At 39.3% G+C, this 19,115-nt stretch overlaps 1 long non-coding RNA gene across 1 annotated transcript in view; it reads right to left on the bottom strand.

The window, feature by feature from the left end:
• Window positions 1-9,128: 9,128 nt before the first annotated feature.
• LOC109288761 overlaps window positions 9,129-19,115 on the bottom strand; it is a 29,343-nt gene continuing 19,356 nt past the window's right edge. The window contains exon 4 of the long non-coding RNA XR_002095221.1: window positions 9,129-9,139. This is a non-coding gene — a long non-coding RNA (uncharacterized LOC109288761). The remainder of the gene's footprint in view (window positions 9,140-19,115) is intronic.

The raw sequence follows: 19,115 nt of genomic DNA, 5'->3' as shown, positions 1-19,115 counted from the left end.
CCTCCATCCCCCCCACAATATACAAAAGTAAAACTTCATTTTAAGCTATTGTGTAATCACTTCTATGTATACTACACAAACGCATGTAAAACAGGACAACAGTATTTTTTGCATTCAAATTAATTCTGTTGTTTGATTTTTAGAATATAATTTTTTTTTCCTGTTCCAAGATGGCAAGCCCCCTTGCTAATAGGAGTACTGCTGGGGGCACAGGGAGGACTTCCAGTGGCAAAGGTCAGGTGTTAGGGGGATGGGACTTTCAGTTCCAAGGTGGTGACCGGGGGGGGGGCATGGGCACGGCATCTGTCAGGGAGTGGAACTACCCTTGCGGCCCTCCACAACTTCTTAAGTGGCCTTCCACCCAAAATAATTGCCTGCTCCTGTTGTAGGGCATCAATATTCAGGTGACTGGAGTTTGCCACATTTTAAGCAATAGGTGACAAATTCAGACTAGCAGGACCTTATGGAGTTAAATGAATTATGCATGCAAATGGATACACTGTGCTAGTAGAAAGGGAAAAAAAAGTACACTCTTTGTGGGAACCAAAGGACTGTGCTGTCAATGTTAGCTTGAATTAGCAACCCAAAAATGACAGTTAAGTTGGTAGTGTGGGAGTGATACTGTATCAGTGATGGTCCAGGAATTATGCGAGAGGAAAGGAGTTTTTGGGTGATAATCTTTTAAGTCAGTGAAGTTGTTATTCCTTAATACCTTTTCTGTGATAATATTATTTTTTTATTTTAAATCTCTGGCTTTGGATGGAAGAAATGGAACTGGAGTGTGTTACCACTCTGAAAATTGGCTTTGTCCTTCTTCTGTAAAGACTGCTTATGCCAATGGTATCTTTTTAAACACCAGGATTGGCATATTGTCTTGTGGTTGTTCCATGTTTTAGGCTTGGGCACATTAACAAGTTAGCTTGAGGTGAAAAGGGGGAGGGATCTTAGCGAGTGGCATTTGCTTTGCAGTATATGCACTGCTGGAGTGCTGTAGCACGGGAAGGCCAAGTTGTGGTAGCTTACTTCTTGGCACCAGAGAGCATGAGGATGGATTACTGGATTTGGGAAAGTATATTCAAATATTTGTTCCCTTAGGGAATAAAATATAATTTGCTTGCAGGGCACTGCTGTTACCATAAAAAAGAGAGCATTGTTTGAGTGACTTCTAAAACGACAGAGGCCCAAGAGTGAATTCCACTATATGCTTGCTGTAAGAGCATACATTCATAATACATACCATAACTATTAAAAATTGACAGGTGGAATCTTTTGCATGTTGTACTATAACTTCCATTAAAGTTGGGAGGCATGGGTAGTGCAGGAACAAGAAGCCCCTTCCCTTTTGTTTTCTTCCTACTTCTATGAAGTTAATTGTTACAGTATTAATTTTCCCTTTCTTTACGATCAGTCTCAGTTGTCTTACTAACGTAAGTCACTGTTCATGACACACGAATTCCTTTTTTCATGAACACTCATGACTGTCGAATACCAAAAATATGGTGGTTGCTTTTGGGCAAAAAACAAAATGGCAGGAATAGGCAATGATGGAGAGGTGAAGGGTTACTTACAAGACTGAGTTTGCTTTGGTAATTTTGTATTTAATCTGTTTTGGTTCACTCTGAATGTTTGTGTCCTTAACTTGTAAAATGATTGTTCAAGTTTTCCTTTTGCCTTAAGGCATATAAATGCAGGACACTAGCTGAATTTTATGTTTTATGAAAGCATGCTTGTTATACTTGTGTATAGACTATTCAGCATATACTACTGCATGCAAGTGACTGAAAATAACTCCTAAGATAGGCACAGGATGTATTGGGATGGTATTTGCATATGCATCCATTAATGAAGCACAGTGAAAGGGCATGTTGATGCTGGTGCATTTTTTGTGAATGTGGAATTACAGTGTTTTCTGTATCTGGTTTTTATGCTACAGAAATAGAGCATAGTTAGCAGCAACTGGCTAATTTAGTTTAGCCTGCTGAAATGTAAGGTTTTTTCAAAGTTCCTTAGCTGTGGCTGCTGAAGGGGCAAAATATATGCAGTTCCAAATAAGGGTGTTTGCCTAGTGCTTTCATAAAGGTATTTTCTAAATGTTGGTCTCTGAAAGTTGATCAGAAGTTTGCATTGGTAATTCTGGTGGAGCTGGCTTTGCCAGCAGTAAGATGGGATGGACCAAGTTATGATAAATTGTAGGTAGATACAGTTTGTGCATCTGGCATATCTTAGGGCAGTGGTTCCCAACCTTCTTAGACCACGGACCACCAAACTGTGGACTGGAAGTGATCGCAGACTGTCAAACTGCGGACCAGCATACTGCAAACCAGAAGTGACTGGCACACTGCGGACCAGCAGCCAACCCCTTTTTATATAAAGTATACGCATGTATATGCGTACTGAATATAAAAAAGGGTTGGCTGCCGGTCAGTTTGGAATTTTGATCTGGCAGCCAACCCTTTATGGCCCGGCACCGGGCTGCAGCCTCGGTGGTTGGGAACCTCTGTCTTAGGGAGCTGCAGTTGACTGACTTAACCCTATGCAAGCAGTCGTCGGAGAAATCTAAACATTGCTCAGACATCTCTTTCTCTAAAGAACTGTCAAGCTAGTCAACTTTTTTGAGGCATGCTCTCTGGGTGAGATATTTTAAAACACTTAATGCATGTTTTTCTCTTATTCAGCAACACATCACACCAAATCAGAGGGGGGAACATGAAAATGTAACAGGGGAGTATGTTTTCAAGGGAAGACTAAATGAAGGACAGTATGAAAGCAAATTATAATAAATATTTCTCAGATTTAATAACAATACATATTTTGTCCAAATTGCAGTCCATAATCACTTTGCAGCAGAAAATGAGTTATAATATCACCATTAATTTTAGCATCTTTGGTATGGAATGCCTCGACTTTATGAAGTACATGCCACTGCATTTATGATTTGGATTTTTTCCCCCTAATACACTAGGATTTGTTCTCAGTTTAATGAGTTGTCATTTGCATACAAAGGAAAGAAAATAACTGAAATTCTCACCACTAGCTAATATTTATATGGGTTTCTTGTGAGGACTTGGTCTTGGCTTTGGGGGAACTAATGAATGAAAGTAGGCTTGCTTCTGATTCCATTTAAATCATTGACTAAGCTTTTATTGATTTCAGTTATTGCAAGAGTAGGCTTCAACTGGCTACAGGATCAAGATTGTTGTTTCTCAAATGTGTAACTTAAAGGATACTTTCCCTGCTAATGAATATACATATTTTATGAGTGGTAAGATATCATTGTTTTCTTTTTTGCAATCTCCCTTCATTGCCCCCCATGTGGTACCTGTTGTGTAAATTTATTATTAGTTTTTCTTTGGTCTTTCTCTTCTGAGAACTACAGTGGTAATCTACCCCCTGAGTTACTTCATTTTAAATGATAAATGTTTCCCTCCCCCCTTGCATATACTCTTTAATAGTTGTCCTAATGTTACATTCCCAAAAACAGGCCCTAGTGAAACTGACATATCTGGAGAGAGAGTGATTTATCTTTAAACAGGGTACAATGAATGATGTATTCTAGTAAAATACATAAATTACCTTTTTTCATAGTGATGTAGAGGTGTCCCCTAGTGCATGCACCAGAATGGTTTGTAGGTCGAGTTAATTATAACAGGCATGCTTGTTGCAGTGTGTTTTTAATATGATACCAGTTTAGTAATTAAATGTTAGAAGTGGGATGTGACATCCCCAAAGCATGTGGTGGAATTGTCTGTCACTAGATATTCAATTGGCTGATTATTTTTAATGTTAAAAGTAGTTGATAGTGCTAGTTGAGGTGGTAGCCTGTGCCTACTAACTTGTGACTTATATGTTGGGTTGTGAACATGCAGCAGCTCTCTCCACTTGAATCTTTTTTATGATGCGAATAGACCTAGATCATTGGGTGAATAGTTAGGTATGTAATACTGAGGATGCCTGTATTGGTCAAATACTAAATAATAAAGGCAACATCATTTTTTAATTTGTAGAAAAAATATCACAGTGTTGTGCAATAATCTGAGAAAACAGCACCTTTGGTGGCTTATGGATTGGCTGCTATTGATTCCTAGTGCTTCAGTTAAGTCACTAAAATGTCTATTGAAGATTGTAATCTGATTAATTCTGTGCAGTGTAAATAAACACCATTTATATATGTTCATATTATAGGGTTTTTATAAAAAATGGAACAATGCAAAGTTGTAAATATAAATTGGGGAAAAGGAGACTTATAGGTAGCAATATTGTACACAACTGATAAGGTGCCTGCGTTTTTAAGATCCTTGGTATTTTACGTGCACAATACACACTTAAGGGAATATCTTGAACTCTTAATTTTACAAAGTAAACATGATTAGCTAATGTTGCAGAGGAGTTTACTCTCAGCAGAGCAGGCCATTTAAACTGACAGTTTTTTGATGGCTTTTCTGTTCTGTTTCTACACATTTAACTAGGTATGTTTGTAATGGAAAAATAAGTGCATGTTTTATAATCAAAGGTTACTTATGCATGTTCACTATAGAGTATAATGTTGAATGGCATTAAAGGCGCTATGGAAGCAGTTAGTGTTTGTTACAACATTCTGTTACAGTGTTGAAATTTCCCTTTTCCCTTTTCCCTTATCCCTGCTGTGTCATGATACTTCTAAATTCAAAGTGCCCAGTGGGAAAACAGATGCCCAAATGCCTGTAAGAAAATCGCATGGGTAGAAATTAACATTCAGTGATGGGCATATTCCCTCTCTCCAGACATCAGTAATTTACATTAAATTCTTTTAGGAAGGCACTTAATTCCATGTGTTTGGTAATAATTGGATTATATACAGAATACTGTGAGCATACCCGGCACCTAGTGTTTTTGGATGTAAATTGTTTTTTAATATTTTCCTCAAAAGTCCAATTGGGATTCTAAATTACCATTGTTAATATAAATTTATAAGTTGTTGAAAATTCTTGTTGTAATAGAAAAGTATTTTACTGTGAATTGTATGGTTGCAGGGTATGCATGGTAAAACGATGAAAACTGAGTGGGAAAACTATGGTATGTCTGTTGACTTAAAACCAAGTTTCTTCATTTTTACTGGTTTAGTAATGTAAGTGTGCATGCCACTCGGCTAGACTCAACAAATTACTACTTCCTGTGATATTCTTATGGTATTTTAACAAAAATAAAAACAAAAGTTGATGAGTGGGTTAGTATTTCTAGCATAATCAAGATCCTTACTGTGTTATAAGGTTCTGCCAGGCAGGAAATCATAGTGGGATTCATCAGAAATCCATACTACTTGGCGAGCAATATGAGCTCAGATTCAAAGATAAGAATGCCTCAAATTGGGGCTTAGGGAATCCTGGATACTCTGGTTGTACTGGAGACAACTATTTAAATACAGATTTTTAGAAGAAAACACATTTATTAGTCTTTCATGGTTAGTGTGAATAGAAATCATACACTTGCTATTTTTTCAGATACTGTTAAAACCTTTGAAGTTTTGCTGGTCAGAGCAGTTGTTCTGTATGGTTGTCATGTCCTGGGAAGAGAAATGCATGTTACAAGTATTAGCATATAGTTATGGGATCAGTGTGAGAATCTAAGAGCAAGTCTTGTCTTATAGTCCTGGGAGTGCGTTTTAATGGGATGTGATGTAAATATTGGGTTATTTTTTCCTTATCTTTGTTTTACTTTCTGCTGGGGGGTGGGGATGATAATGCCACAGGTTTTTTTTCTTTTCTTAGTAAAATGAAGAAAATTGAATGCAAAAATAAAAACAAATGGTAGTGATTTTTGGATGGTTTGTTTAAAACCCAAAGCTAATGTCTAAGCATGTCTGTTGACTTAAAACCAAGCTTCTTCAGGTTGACTGGTTTGATAATTTGGCTTAGAAATAAAACTGCAAGCTGTTGTATTAGGTTTTTTTAGTCTTTGGTGCGTTGTTTCTCCCCTGCATGTTTAGTTCAAGCCATTTTTTTTTGGATTTATAAATACCTATATAAATTGTAACTTTTGGTGAAAAAGTAGCTTAAAATTATTTTTCATGACAGTCTTTATTTTCTTGCAGTGACTTGAGAAATAAGGCTAGGTAAAGGTTTTCAAAAGTGCATTTATAAACTCAGCTGTACTTCATTAAAGAAAATCAGCTGTAAAACTGATATACCATACTTTATACCATCTACCTGGAGCATTTTAGTTGAAGCTACTTACTAGAGCAGGGGTGATTATTTGGGCCTGAAGGCCACATAGGGAGTTTTGATGAACTGTTGTGGGCCAGGTCAGCAGCGCCCTGCCCTGCCCTGCCCTGCCCTGCCCTGCCCTCTGTGCACCAACTCACCAAAACGGCCTATGGAGCTGCAGGTGGGCTGATGGGGAGCAGTTTCAGGAGCTGGATGTGTGGGCAAGGCCAGGATCCTGTCCCTGCTCATCCACATGCTATGGCGTGGGGGTTATGGGGTATGTGTGTTGGGAGGCGCGCACATGTGTTTGGGGAGGGGAATGGCTGTTTGGATGCTAGGTCCTAGGAGCTGGCCATGGGTGAGGGGAGGGGAGGGGCAGGGGGCGTGTGCAGGAGAGTTTGCCCCGGGGGTGGGTGTGGTCCACAGCTGCCCCCGGGGTGCTCTGTATGGGGCCAAGCCCTGCCTGCTGCCATCGGGCGGGCCAGCTTCTGGCAGGGCTGTTATTGGGGCTCTGCTGTTACTCTGTTACAAGGGCTCCTTCTCTGCTCTGTGCTGCTCTGTTGCCCTTGCCTCCAGCAGCAACAGGCTGGCGGCACCTGGGCAGGCTCTAATGGGCCAGAGCTGCTCTGTCTGGACTTCGGGGCTGTGCAGCATGGTCCCAGTTCCCCTGTGGGCTGGGCTGGGGGGCAGAGCTTGTTCCTTAGCCCCTTGCACTCACTCCCACCCCCTTCCGCAGCTCTGGCCCATGGGGGCTCCCAGAGCCAGACTTGGTGCTGGGCTCAGCTGGCAGCTGCTCATGCAGTGTAAAGGGAGCAGTCCCTTCTGCCTGAGCTCCTCTGCCCTGGCAGGTGGACAGATCTGTGCTGCAGCAGGGCAGATGGACAGGCCCCAGTGCTGGGCAGCTATGACCAAGCCACTGCTAGACGCTGTCTCCAGGACCCTGCCTCACCCCCACAAGCACCTGCTCTGACCCTGGGGTACTCATGAGGCAGGGGGGCTGTTCCCAGTGCGGCTGCAGCTGGCTGGGTGCTGCTCTGCTCTCTTTGCCTCCTGTAGCAGCTCCTTCTCCTGTCCCTGCCCTGCCTCTGCTGTGCTGCTTGGGGGCAGGCAGGGAAGTTTCAGCCGGGCAGCTTTTGCCTCACTGCATGGGTCTCTGGCTACATACAGCCTGGCTGCCTTCCACAGGGTCCTCCCACCTGGTGTGATGAGCAGCCACCTGCAGGCGGGTGGAAGGCAGGCGGGAGCTGGAGTCCCATGCAGTGGGGCAGGAGCCACCTGGCTGAAGCTTCCCCCTGACCCTGCTTGAAACAGAACGGCAGGAGGAGGAGCGGCAGTTGGAGGTAAGGGGAGTGCAGCAGCGCCTGGCCGGCTGCAGCCACACTGGGAACAAGCCCCTCCAGAAGCTGCACATGCTGGCTGGGGCCCAGGCCAGTGGGCATCTGTAGGAATGCAGTGTGGGCTTTCCTGGTGGGAATGGGGAGGGCTCAGCCCCATATGGAGCACCACGGGGGCAGCTACAGGCCAGGTCTAATCAGTTGGCAGACAAATACAGCCCACAGGCCATATTTTCCCCACCCCTGTACTAGAGTGATTCAGCAGCAACCAGAACTGTGCTCAGATTCTCCTATCCCTTATCCACTCCTTTTTTTTCCTTCCTATGGTTTCAAAATCCATGCATCGACTTTGTGGGCAAAATTGTTAACAAATATATTTACATGTCAGAAAGCAGGCAATCAAAACATGCGAGCAAGAAATATTTTCTTCTAGATTGTCTAAACTTGTGGCCTCAACAGTTCGGTCTCTAACTATGTACCATCAAGAGTATGGTTTGAGAGAAACCTCTGTTAGTTGAGAAAAACCTTTGATAATACAGAAATACATGATGAAAGAGGTAAAACAGCCTTCTTTTCCAACTACATGGCCACAAAGTCTTCTCCTATCTTTCCTGGCTGACTTCTTTCATAAGGCATGCCTAGAATGAGAACTGAATGTCACTTTTTTGTTATACAGGAAAGGGATCTGTTTTTTTGCATGCTTCTATCACATCCTCTTAGTATAATCTGGAATGTAAAAAGTTACAGTCTTTTCCGTTTCAGTTTGTATAATTAAGAACCTCAGTCATTCACTTCTGTCTTTGAACTGTGCTATAGTAACTTTGTTCGTCTTAATACGGTGTGATCAAAAGTGAAGGTAGTGTTGTAGGATAGGCATGAGATTTATTTATATTAAAGTATTATAATTTCTGTGTCCTTGCTGTATCTTAAGCCAAGAAGATATTAGGATGCATATTTGACCATGATTGGCATTGAAGAGAGGTCATTATTGAGCTGCCCACAGTGAAGCTCAGATCTTTTTCCTTAGTTTGTAGTTAATTTACAACCCAGCAAGTTGCATTTGGGCTGCTGTATTTTTTTTTTTTCTCCTGCAATATAAGTTACTTTGCATGTTCCAATAGTGCATTTCACTTGCTGTTATGGTGCCCATACAGCTAGCTTCTGATGTCCTGCTGAAGGTTCCTTACAGTTCTCCACTCTTTGTTTAGCCCTATTTTGTCATCTTCAAGTTTTGTCACCTCAACATTAACTTCTTCATGAATATGTTCATAAACGATGCTGGATCACTTATGGAGCTTGTGGCATTACACATCATTCCATTTCCATTTCCTGGCAAAAAATTAATATTTAGTCTTGCTGCTTTTTGTCTTTCTAGTACATGATGCCTGGACGCTCACACCAAGAACTCTAGTTTCATTAGAAGCCTTTTTTGAAGGATTTTGTCACAGGCCTTTTGTGGGTCCAAATTTGTTGGTTGGTTCTCCATTAATTACTATTTTATTGATTCAGAGAGTGAACTGTGTAATTTTTCCTTTGCAGCAGTGGTATTAGGCACCTAATGATTTTTAGTTATGATTTCAACTAGGTTGCTTGGTACAAAACTAAATCTTACTGACTTGGAATTCTCTGGATCATACCTACTGCCTTTTAAAAATATCAGTTCAAGGTTTTCTGCCTTCCTAGTCCCCCAGCACAGCAGCTGATTCTCACAATTGCTAGCAGCCAGCCATTTCTGACTTCTATCAGAAGTCTTGTGGATGTTTCCTGTCTGGATCAGATGACTTGGGCATTTTTAATGCATCAATTTTCACTCCTTTTGACATCTCAATCTCTGATGGCACTTACTTATTACCAGAGGAGATCAGGTTTTAGGTCCTGCAGTAGGTGTCCCTCAAACATCCTCTAAAGACTCAAACAAAGAAGGAGCTTAGTTTTTCAGCAGTTTCCTTATCTGTCTTCCTTTTAATCCATAGTGGTCCAATTATGTACGATTTCTCTTTTCCCTCTTCCTGACTCTGATATGCTTTAAACAGTATTTAAAATAATACTAATACATTTTTAACTCTTGTTTCTTCAAACTTCTTAATCTCCTATCTTTCTTTTTACTTAGTGCTTGCTATAATTTCTGCTGCTTTTTCTTGGTTGTACGTGGGTTGAATTTCTGTTTTCTGAAGAATATCTCATTGGTTCAAGTAACCTCTTGGATTTTGCTGTTTAGTCGTGCTCATTTTGTTTCTGGTCTTCCTTTTTTGTTTGGTTAGAGACATGAATAATTTCTGAGACTATGATTTTTCTTAAACAGGATTATAATTTCCTCTTTCTTGACTTCAGGGCTTTCTTGACATCTTCAAGCAGTATCCTGTTTTGTTAAGTTTGACCAAGTAACATGTCAGCAGCTGAATGCTCCTATCACTCAGTTGTATTAGTTACCTGTTTGATCTGATTTATTCTCTCTTCCCAGTCTGAAGGCAGTGTAAACTAGTTTGTGTATTTGCAGTCTTCTGTAACCCATTTGCGTCAGTACAGCTTCAGCTCTCCATTTCTCACCAGTCAGAGGTCTTAACTTGTCATAGCCTATGGAAGCTTCAAGTTAGACGTCAAGTTATACTTTTTCCGGTTATACTTTTCCACATCTTTAACATAATTGGCCTCTCTTTTGTACCTTTTTAGCCAGCTATTGTATTACGGTATCCCACAGACTTTTCTTTTTACTCTGTTTTGGTGAAATCTGTTATGTTAAGGACCTTCTCTGCTTAGAGCCATTTCTGTTCCCTTACTTTTTGCGTTCAAGCTTTTCTGTGTGTTTATATAGACAATATTTTTTTTTATTTATTTTTACTGTAGGGGACAACTTGTTGATTTAACCTCAATTATCTCTGATCTGGACTTGTTCCTGCCCCAGTTGAGCTTTAATTTCTGTGCTCTCCTTTACTTGACACAGAGATACCTTTGTATTACTGATATCCCTAACAGATGTCGTTGTCTGATTTGAGTGCTCCTTGGCAGCAGCCGGTGTTCTCCCAGCTCCTAGTTTAAACAGTCCTCCACAACTTTATTAATGTAACATGGCAGCAGTTTGATTGCACTCAGGGTACTGCAGGGTCCAGCCCTTTTGTGTAAATGGTGTGGTTCTCAGTGTTTCTCTCTGCCTAATGCATTTGAATGACTCCTTTTTACATGATGTGATGTGTGTGGAAACTCAGTTCCTAAAGTACCCAATTTTTGCTAAAGCTACAAATATTAGAGGAGTTCTTGCACTTTTCCCAGTAAATGGAAAGGTTCCTAAAATGCATTTAAATCAATAGTACTATTGCTGTAACTAGGGAACTACCTTATTTGAGGCGGCCACTGTCCAATTTTGTGGGGAAAAGGCAGGTCTGGCAGCTATTTTTGTGGGTGGAGCACGCCACTGGGTGAGGGTCCCCAGTCGCCCTGCCTCTCCCTGTTGATTGGCTCTCAGGACTATCCATCATGTGGCCCCACCCCTCTGAGGAGCCAGCATTTTATTTTTCAGTAATTTTTTTTGTTTGTTTTTTGTGGATTTCATGGGAATTGCCCACTTTCACCATCTCATGGTTTTACAGGCAATGCCGGATTTTGAAAAACTGTGATTTTGGTGGGTCCCTAGCAATAACTTTTTCAAAGACAACACTTATCTAATTGGAAAAGGTATATTTTAACTTGTTTTCCAGCTTTTAACTGACATTACTGTTGCATCATTCAACAGTGAATGTTGTAGTCATTATATTGAAAAAAACATTGGTCAGTGAAGAGTATAAAGTGTGCAAGGGAAGAAGAAAGGGCTATTAAAAAGGAAGTAAAATGTTTGGTTTGGGGTATTGACACTTGGAAGCATTCCTGTTTGGAAATGGGCCAAGTAAAGCATTGCTATATCCTTTGCTTCTATACAAGTTTGCTCATGGGAATTTTAATTTGATGCAGTGAGGTGTATATTTAAAAGGCTCATGCTACACTTTTTTGAAGTTGTTACAAAAACAGTTCTGTGTTGGACAGTGTTATATTGAATGTTTAACTGTAGAAAGTTCATACATTAATTTGAACAAATATTGTATCTACAAAAATGCACAGTTTGGGCAGGTACGTTTTGAAGCTATTCTTGAACGTTAATTTTCCTTGGATGTATTTCTGTTGAACAAATACTTTACAAAATGAGTTCTGTAGATGGCTTATCTAAGAATACAAACAAATTACGTTCATTCCATTGTATCAAATAAGTACTAAAGATTCTAAAGAGAAATAATCCACGCTAGTTTCATGGGTATAGACTAAAACTTGCCATGGCAAAATAATGCAAATTCACATTCATTTCTTGCTGAATTTGCTGTTAATTAAAATGCCTTGCAAAGTTCAACTTTAAAGCTAAAATTGAGAATTCATTAGCAATTTAATTACTATTTTACAGAAAGATTTCATTCGACTGTTTCCTAATTGGGAACAAAGCTATAATTATCTTTCTGAATGAGGCTGGGATCTACTTAGCAGGAAGGGGGGAAAAATGTAAACCCACTAAGTGGATTACACTTTTTTTTTGGGTAAAGAATGGCTGCTTAATATCCATGAAATACTTTAGCCACTTATCTGTCTGAGAAGTCCCAAGGAAACTTAATTTGAGAATCTTTATCTTGACTAGTGTGTAGTTTTCCTTGTCATTATTTTTGAATCCTTTGGTTTACCTGCAGTGAATGCCCAAGCAGATATGTGGTACAGTTGCAGTAGAGTTGGCATTAACTGCTTGAATTGACTTCTTTTCTTCCAAGAGACTAATCACCTTGAAACCTAGTCAGTTTAACATAGGAGTTTAAAAGTGGTTTTAGGTAGTAAATATATCCTGAGACTTACTACCAAGTTTAATGCTTTATAATATGTATTTTAATCAATTGAGTTTTCTTGTTGTTAAACATACCCCTGAAGTTCTCCCTTGCCACCCACCATCCTCTTTCTACATGAAATCATGTAAATAAGGAAAACTGAATAAATGTGCAGGGGAAGCAGTGCTTATGGCTATTTGAAGTATGATGGCAAATAGACAAGGGTGTGCTGAGCGAAGAGAGAATTTTCTTTTTAACCTCTTTGTTATAGTGTTCATCTTTCTTGTAACAGTCTGAAGATTAAAAAACAAAAGTATTTGACTGTGACTTTAAGTGGTGTTCTTTCAGCTGATGAAAATACTGTATTAATGGTCACAGTGACACAGACAAGAAATGCAGAAGTCTCACTCATTGAGAAAGCAATGAGTAAGGCACTAGGCATTATCTCCAGTGAAGAGAATTTAAAACATAGGAGGCTGATACAGGTTTAAGGTGCAATTGGCTTATAAAATTGGTAATAGAAAGTTTCTTTTAGATTAATGTACAGAGTGTATCAGTTGTTCTAATCTAAGGTCAGTGGGACCATTGTAGTATAAGAGGCATTTCAGTCGCACTTTTTTTTCCAAGGATAATTTGAATTCTATGGTTGTGGTTAGATGACATGAGCGAGGAGCAGAAGATGATCAGAGGGGACTTAACATGTATAAGAATTGTAGGTTACATGATGCTGATGCTCCTATTAAAAGTTTCTTGGTTACTTGCTACCACTTTAAAGGCCAGATTTACCATAATATTTTGTCTGCTTTTTGGTGCTCTCTGGGGCAATAAAACAACTGCAGTGAACAGGCAAATTTGCCCTTAAAATTAAATTTAAAATGATTTAAATTTGATATTACATGATTTCCATCCATTAGCTACGTTCTCTTTGGGTTTCTTGTGTAATATTAATCAATTAAAAACTTTAAAAAAGAATTCCACTTTGGGAAATATTGCAAGTGGTAGGTAAGTTTGAAAGCACAGATTGATATCTTAGGGGTAGGAAGTTTTAAAAAATTAATTTGAAGTAATTATAGTAATTGTCATGAACTGAGGAAAATCATAAGAAAGGTTAAACTTAAGACAAGCATCCCAATAAGATATGCCCACCAAGGCAGTGGCAGAGTTTGAGCAGGTTTCCTTAATTCCAGTGGTTAGGAAAATATTTTGCCCCTTGAGTGTGGCTTTGCAGAAACTGAAAGATGTTTGAGGGATGGTTAAAATGGGTCTTGTCTCTTGTTTTCAGTAGTTTGATGGAAGTGACTTGTATCTGCAAATGATTTAGCTGGTAACAAAGCATGATTTGGTACCCAAGGCAGTGCTCTGTTGTTCAATGGGAACTTGCAGAAGCAATTTTGTATTGACGGTTAACTTGGTTTTGTTTGGTCTTCCTCCCTCTCCCCAAGAAAATGCCTATTTTTTAATTGGTTGATGAACTGATTGGAGCAGACCCCTTTTCTTTTGTCATTCTAATAGCATTCTTTAGTTGTCATAAGATGGACCTTGTTTTCTTGCTATTTTGCAGAGGTCTGCAAAGGCAGTAGTAACCTGTGAGATGCAGGAAAATATTCTCACTTGGAATAAGTTCTCTGAGTATCATTTTTTCAATAGCTCCACACTGATAAATTTTCCCACTTTCCTTCTAAAGTTGTTACTGAAGTTTGTGTAGGACTGAGATTGTATTTAAATAAAAAAATGTGCATGTTTGTCCCTTGCACTGTGGTCTATAGGTTGCAGCAGTGTACCTCTCTTCAGGGGTAATGTTCTGGCATTCCAGTTCTTAGTTTCTATACTGTCAAATACTTTGTCTGTTAATTATATAAAAAGAAAATTGAACTTGCTTGTCTTGAATCTATTTGCATGTACACAGCAGAATGAATTCTAGAAATTAGCAGTGTGGCTTTGTGACCTCAAGTGCCTTTCATTGTTGTTATCTTGGCATTTCCTGTAATGAGCATGCAAAACATTACCTGACCAGAAACGACAGGGCAAGGGTATAAAATGGCATTCAATTTTTTTATTGCAATTTATATGCAGTACATATTGTGCCAGTTGGCATATGAACTTTATCTGGAAAAATAAATTGCAAGGCTATGAGTATTTTGCCAAGAGGAAAAAATGCTAACATGTTGCAAAAAAATTATTAATAAAGGCCCTTAAACACTCCATTTTTCTCTGGTATTGGGGATGTTACAATTGTCACCTTTCTTACTTGGGATTTTGGATAGTGTTAAATAGTAAAATGATTTAGGAGCCGCTTTCAATGTATCTAACTCAAAAGGCAACGTTCTGGTAGATCTGGTGACTTGTGTGATATATGCTACCTATAGAACCATTATAATATAACCATACTTTCTGAAGTTGCTTAATCATTTGTTATGAACAGATTGTGTTAAAAAAAGAAAGGCCAAATATGGCATGCTGAATAATTCTTCTTAGGCAGCCACGGTTCTTTGGGTAGATCTGACATGTTATTAAACCAGCTCAAATAGTTGGAAAATTCTTCTTAGCAAGCTTTCAGGTTTAAAAACCCTTTGTCAGGCTGTGGAAGCATCTGCAGTTGGTGTGTGTTCTTCCTGGAGTACTTGAATTTTAAGTCTCTTCTTTGATTTCACAATCTTATGAGGCAGCTTGAACATGGGTCAGCAGTGTGGGGGAGGCAGTTAGGAAGGCCAGCCGTACCTTGTCATGCATCCACAGATGCATTTCAAGCAGGTCAAAAGAGGTGATCCTCCCCCTCTGTGTGGCTTTGGTCAGGCCGCGGCTGGAGTACTGCGTCCAGATCTGGGCGCTGTGCTTCAAGAGGGATGTGGACAGCGTCGAGAGGGTCCAGAGGAGGGCCACTCGCATGATCAGGGGGCAGCAGGGCAGGCCCTATGAGGAGAGGCTATGGGACGTGAACCTGTTCAGCCTCCACAAGAGAAGGCTGAGGGGGGATCTTGTGGCCTGTTATAAACTAGTCAGGGAGGATCAGAAGACATTGGGGGAGTCCCTGTTCCCCCCGAGCACTGCGAGGAGTGACCAGGAATAACGGTCACAAGCTGGCAGAGGGTAGGTTTAGGTTAGACATCAGGAGGCGCTATTTCACGGTCAGGGCGGCTAGGGTCTGGAACCAACTTCCAAGAGAGGTGGTGCAGGCTCCTACCCTGGGGGTTTTTAAGAGGAGGTTAGATGAACACCTTGCTGGGGTTGTTTGACCCCAGTACTCTTTCCTGCCATGGCAGGGGGTCGGACTAGATGATCTGCTAAGGTCCCTTCCGACCCTAGAAACTATGAAACTATATTTTTGTGTTAAAATAATAGAAATTAAACAGAATTCGGCTCATCCATATATGTAGTCTTTGTAGAGACAGAGTTGGAGTTGCTTTTTTTGGCTGTTTACAAATTCCTTTGCTCTTCAAACACATCTTCATTTTCTGATTAAAGCTACCATTTTACAAATGCTCCTGGATTCTGAGTAGAAACCAACCTGAAACTTTGTTTGTGGTGACTACTTCCACTTGACCCTCTTATATTTAATTGGTAAAGGAAATCTGGAGACAAAATGACGCATGGAGAACTTAAAGAATTGCTCTAGTTTAGTGAACAGTTGATTAAAATCAAACTTTTATGGTTTATGAAGCATTAAGTCTGGGAACAAGTTTTAGTTTAACAGCCATTGTAAAATAATGCATAACAAGGACATTTTGTACCTTTGAATAGATTTACTTGGGATAATGTGGCTTCAGTTTGAAGATGATTAATTATTAATTTTGCAAGCTGTTCATAGCTTCATTTGATTTTTAAAATAAAAATAAGGGAACTAAGCTTTTAGCATGGTATTTAAATTCTTATATTAGTATTATTATAAAAAAAAAGTCTGTTTTCAGAGTAACATCTCCCTGGTATCACTTACTGCTGTTGCATTTTCAATTTTGAGAGATCCAGCAATGCATTTTCTTTACAAAAGATAGCAAGACTGTTCATAAGCATCTTTAATGTTGACACAGAATAAGGTCAGGCAGGTACATAAAGAACACAATAGAATGGACACAATAATATTCCATCTTACCTTTGTTCCTGGGCTTTAGAATTTACTCATACCTGTAATGTTTTAGCCTGCACGTCCCTATAAATGGTATTTTCTAGTTCCACATAACTTCAAAATCTTTTACACCAGTTTGTATTGTTCACCAATATAGTAGATGGATATATACTCCCTAAAAGCAGCTTGTAGCCATGTACATTTACAGAAATATCCATTTGACAGTTTATGGCTCCAGTCCTGCAACTTGGTTGTTTCACAGAGGCAGTTTTCCAAGGTTTGCATGGAGACCTATTGAAGTTACTGAGACCCTGCAAAGATGTTAAAGTTCATCTTTGATTGCTTGCAAGTGCTAAAATAGAGGTTTTCAAAATGTTGATTATTTGGGGAAGTACAAATATTTTAGGATAGAATTCTTCCCTGTGTCATTTTAACAATAACGATAATGAGCTGTTCAGTACCCTTGAATGGGGTTTTTTAAATCTAACAATTGAAGAGTAATTATGGATTAGCTGGAGGGCTGCTATGAGCCCCCATTTAAATTGTTTTTATTTGAGATGATTAGCAAAAGAAAACAGTCTGAATTTCTGACTTCCCTGTTTTGTCTAAAAAATCAAAGCAAAGTACTTAAACACTTGGTGAAAAATGTGTTCAGTTAAAAAATATATATATTTGGTCACAGTAATAATTGTATATTTGCCTAGTTGCCCAAGATAAACTATACAGTTGTAAACTGTTGTGCAGAGTACCAGTCCTATTGTTTTCCTTCTTGGGGATGTGTGCAGTGGCATGTCGTTTCCCCCCCCACATGCATTTTGTTCAGTGCTTACAGCTTCTTTTCAAGTGGTCCCTACTTCCTGTTTTAAAAAAAAATCCCATCTCCTGTTCTTAGCACTGTTCTCCATTTGAGTGCTTTTTGATCAGTCTTTTACCAATCTCTGGTGTGAACTCTAATAGAAGTAATTCTGAATTTGTGGCTAGGTTTATAGTGACACCTGGAATTAGAAGAAAAATCATCTTTCTTCTCTAGTCTGTCTTGGCTCTTTCTCTTTCCCTAATAAATATTAGTGGAAAACCAGAAGCCCTTTCTTCTAAGTCTCCTTCAAAATCTTTGTTGTATTTTACCAGGCAATTTGTCCTTTGCCTTCTAATGACTAATTAGATACCTATAAGGGATATATGTTGTAGTGGTGTTGGTTTAAGAAATAGAAACAAACAAAACTCTTGGGCTAGAAACAATATCTTTTATTAGACCAGCTAAACAGTAGCAAACAAATTTTTTCTTTCTTTACAAGCTTTTGGGTCCAAACACCCTTCCAGACATCTCTTAGATATGTATAAGGTATCCAGGTTGTAGTTGTATTGGTCTAGAGGCAAAAGGAATCAAAACTCGTGGAAGAGGTGATATCTTGTATTAGGCCAAGATATTTGCAAACAAATTATTTTATTTATTCGCAAGCTTTTGCGCACATTCACCCTTCATCAGGCATGGGAGAGAGCAGAGATTATAAAAGTGCTCCTAGGTGGAAGTGAAAATTCATATTTCACAGGTGAGGTGAAGATAAGTGTTGTGCAGAACTCTTGTCTCAGAGATGATACCTTTTATTAGACCAACTAAGAAATAGAAAAAAAAATCTTTCTTTCTTTCTTTCTTTTTTTTTTTTTTTTGAGAGATCCAGCAATGCAGAAATCTTTCTTGTTTTTTTTTTGCAATTTCTTAGATGGTCTGATAAAATGTGTCATCTCTGAATCATTTCTTTTTGTCTATTAGGCTACCAAAAACATCCCTGTTTGGAATAGTTCATTTTGTCCAGGTTGGGCACAGAAAAAGGTTTAAAAAGTCTTTTTACCTTGAGGTTGTCTGGTAGCAAGCAGGATGGAGAAGCAGATTTTATTAGATATTTATAATGCACAGATACATCATTTTATTTTGTCTGCAAGTGACTTGATCTTTTATTTGTTGCAGATTAAGGCACCCGTGTTCATTTGTATGTTTTGGATGTTGCTGCACTAGTCTTTGCTTAACAGGGCTGCTCTAATCCTGCTGCTGATGTTTTCATTGCTTGACAGAGCAGAGGAATGTTTGAGGCCCTCGGTAGGGGGTTGCTGAAAGCTGTTACTCATCAGTGGCTGTAAGGCTTGGGCTGGGATTGGAGAGGGGCTGTAGCACCAGCATGCATCTGAACACAAGTGGTTGTAGCTGAGCAGCTTTTTTTCCTTAGGATGAGAAGAGGTAATTTCCACATGTTATAGTGCACTTGTCCTGTGAAGTTCTAATGGACAGAAGCTAAATGTATGCCGTTTTGTATGCTTGAGTAAACAATTTGCTTTTTGTAACCATGAGTACCGAGGGCCTGGATGACAGCTAATTGCTTTATAGGTGAAATGAATGTTCTTTCTTTTCCACCCCCCACATGTGCCTCTCTTGATGCCAGTTTTTTTGGTTAATATTTTCATGGAAACGTCTGCGTTATAGTCTCATTTAATTCAGAGAGAGATTTTTGGAAACATCTAAGTCGTCAAAGAGTATTAATTCAAATGTGTTTGTCTTTGATATCCTGTCAAAGCTACAAAAAACTTCTGTCACAGCAGTGTTTCTAGGCTGCATGTTTCTGTTTTTGTCAATGTTTGAACTTCTAAAGACTGCTCATAGGGGAGCAGCAGCTATGTAAATTTATACATTGATGTAAACAAACCTTTACAGTTGTTTCAG

The sequence above is a fragment of the Gavialis gangeticus genome, unplaced genomic scaffold (assembly GCF_001723915.1).
Source record: "Gavialis gangeticus isolate Ggan-Ray unplaced genomic scaffold, GavGan_comp1, whole genome shotgun sequence".
Taxonomy (NCBI): Eukaryota; Metazoa; Chordata; order Crocodylia; family Gavialidae; genus Gavialis; species Gavialis gangeticus.
The sequence above is the reverse complement of the archived record's forward strand: the minus strand, read 5'-3'. Positions and strand labels throughout refer to the sequence as shown.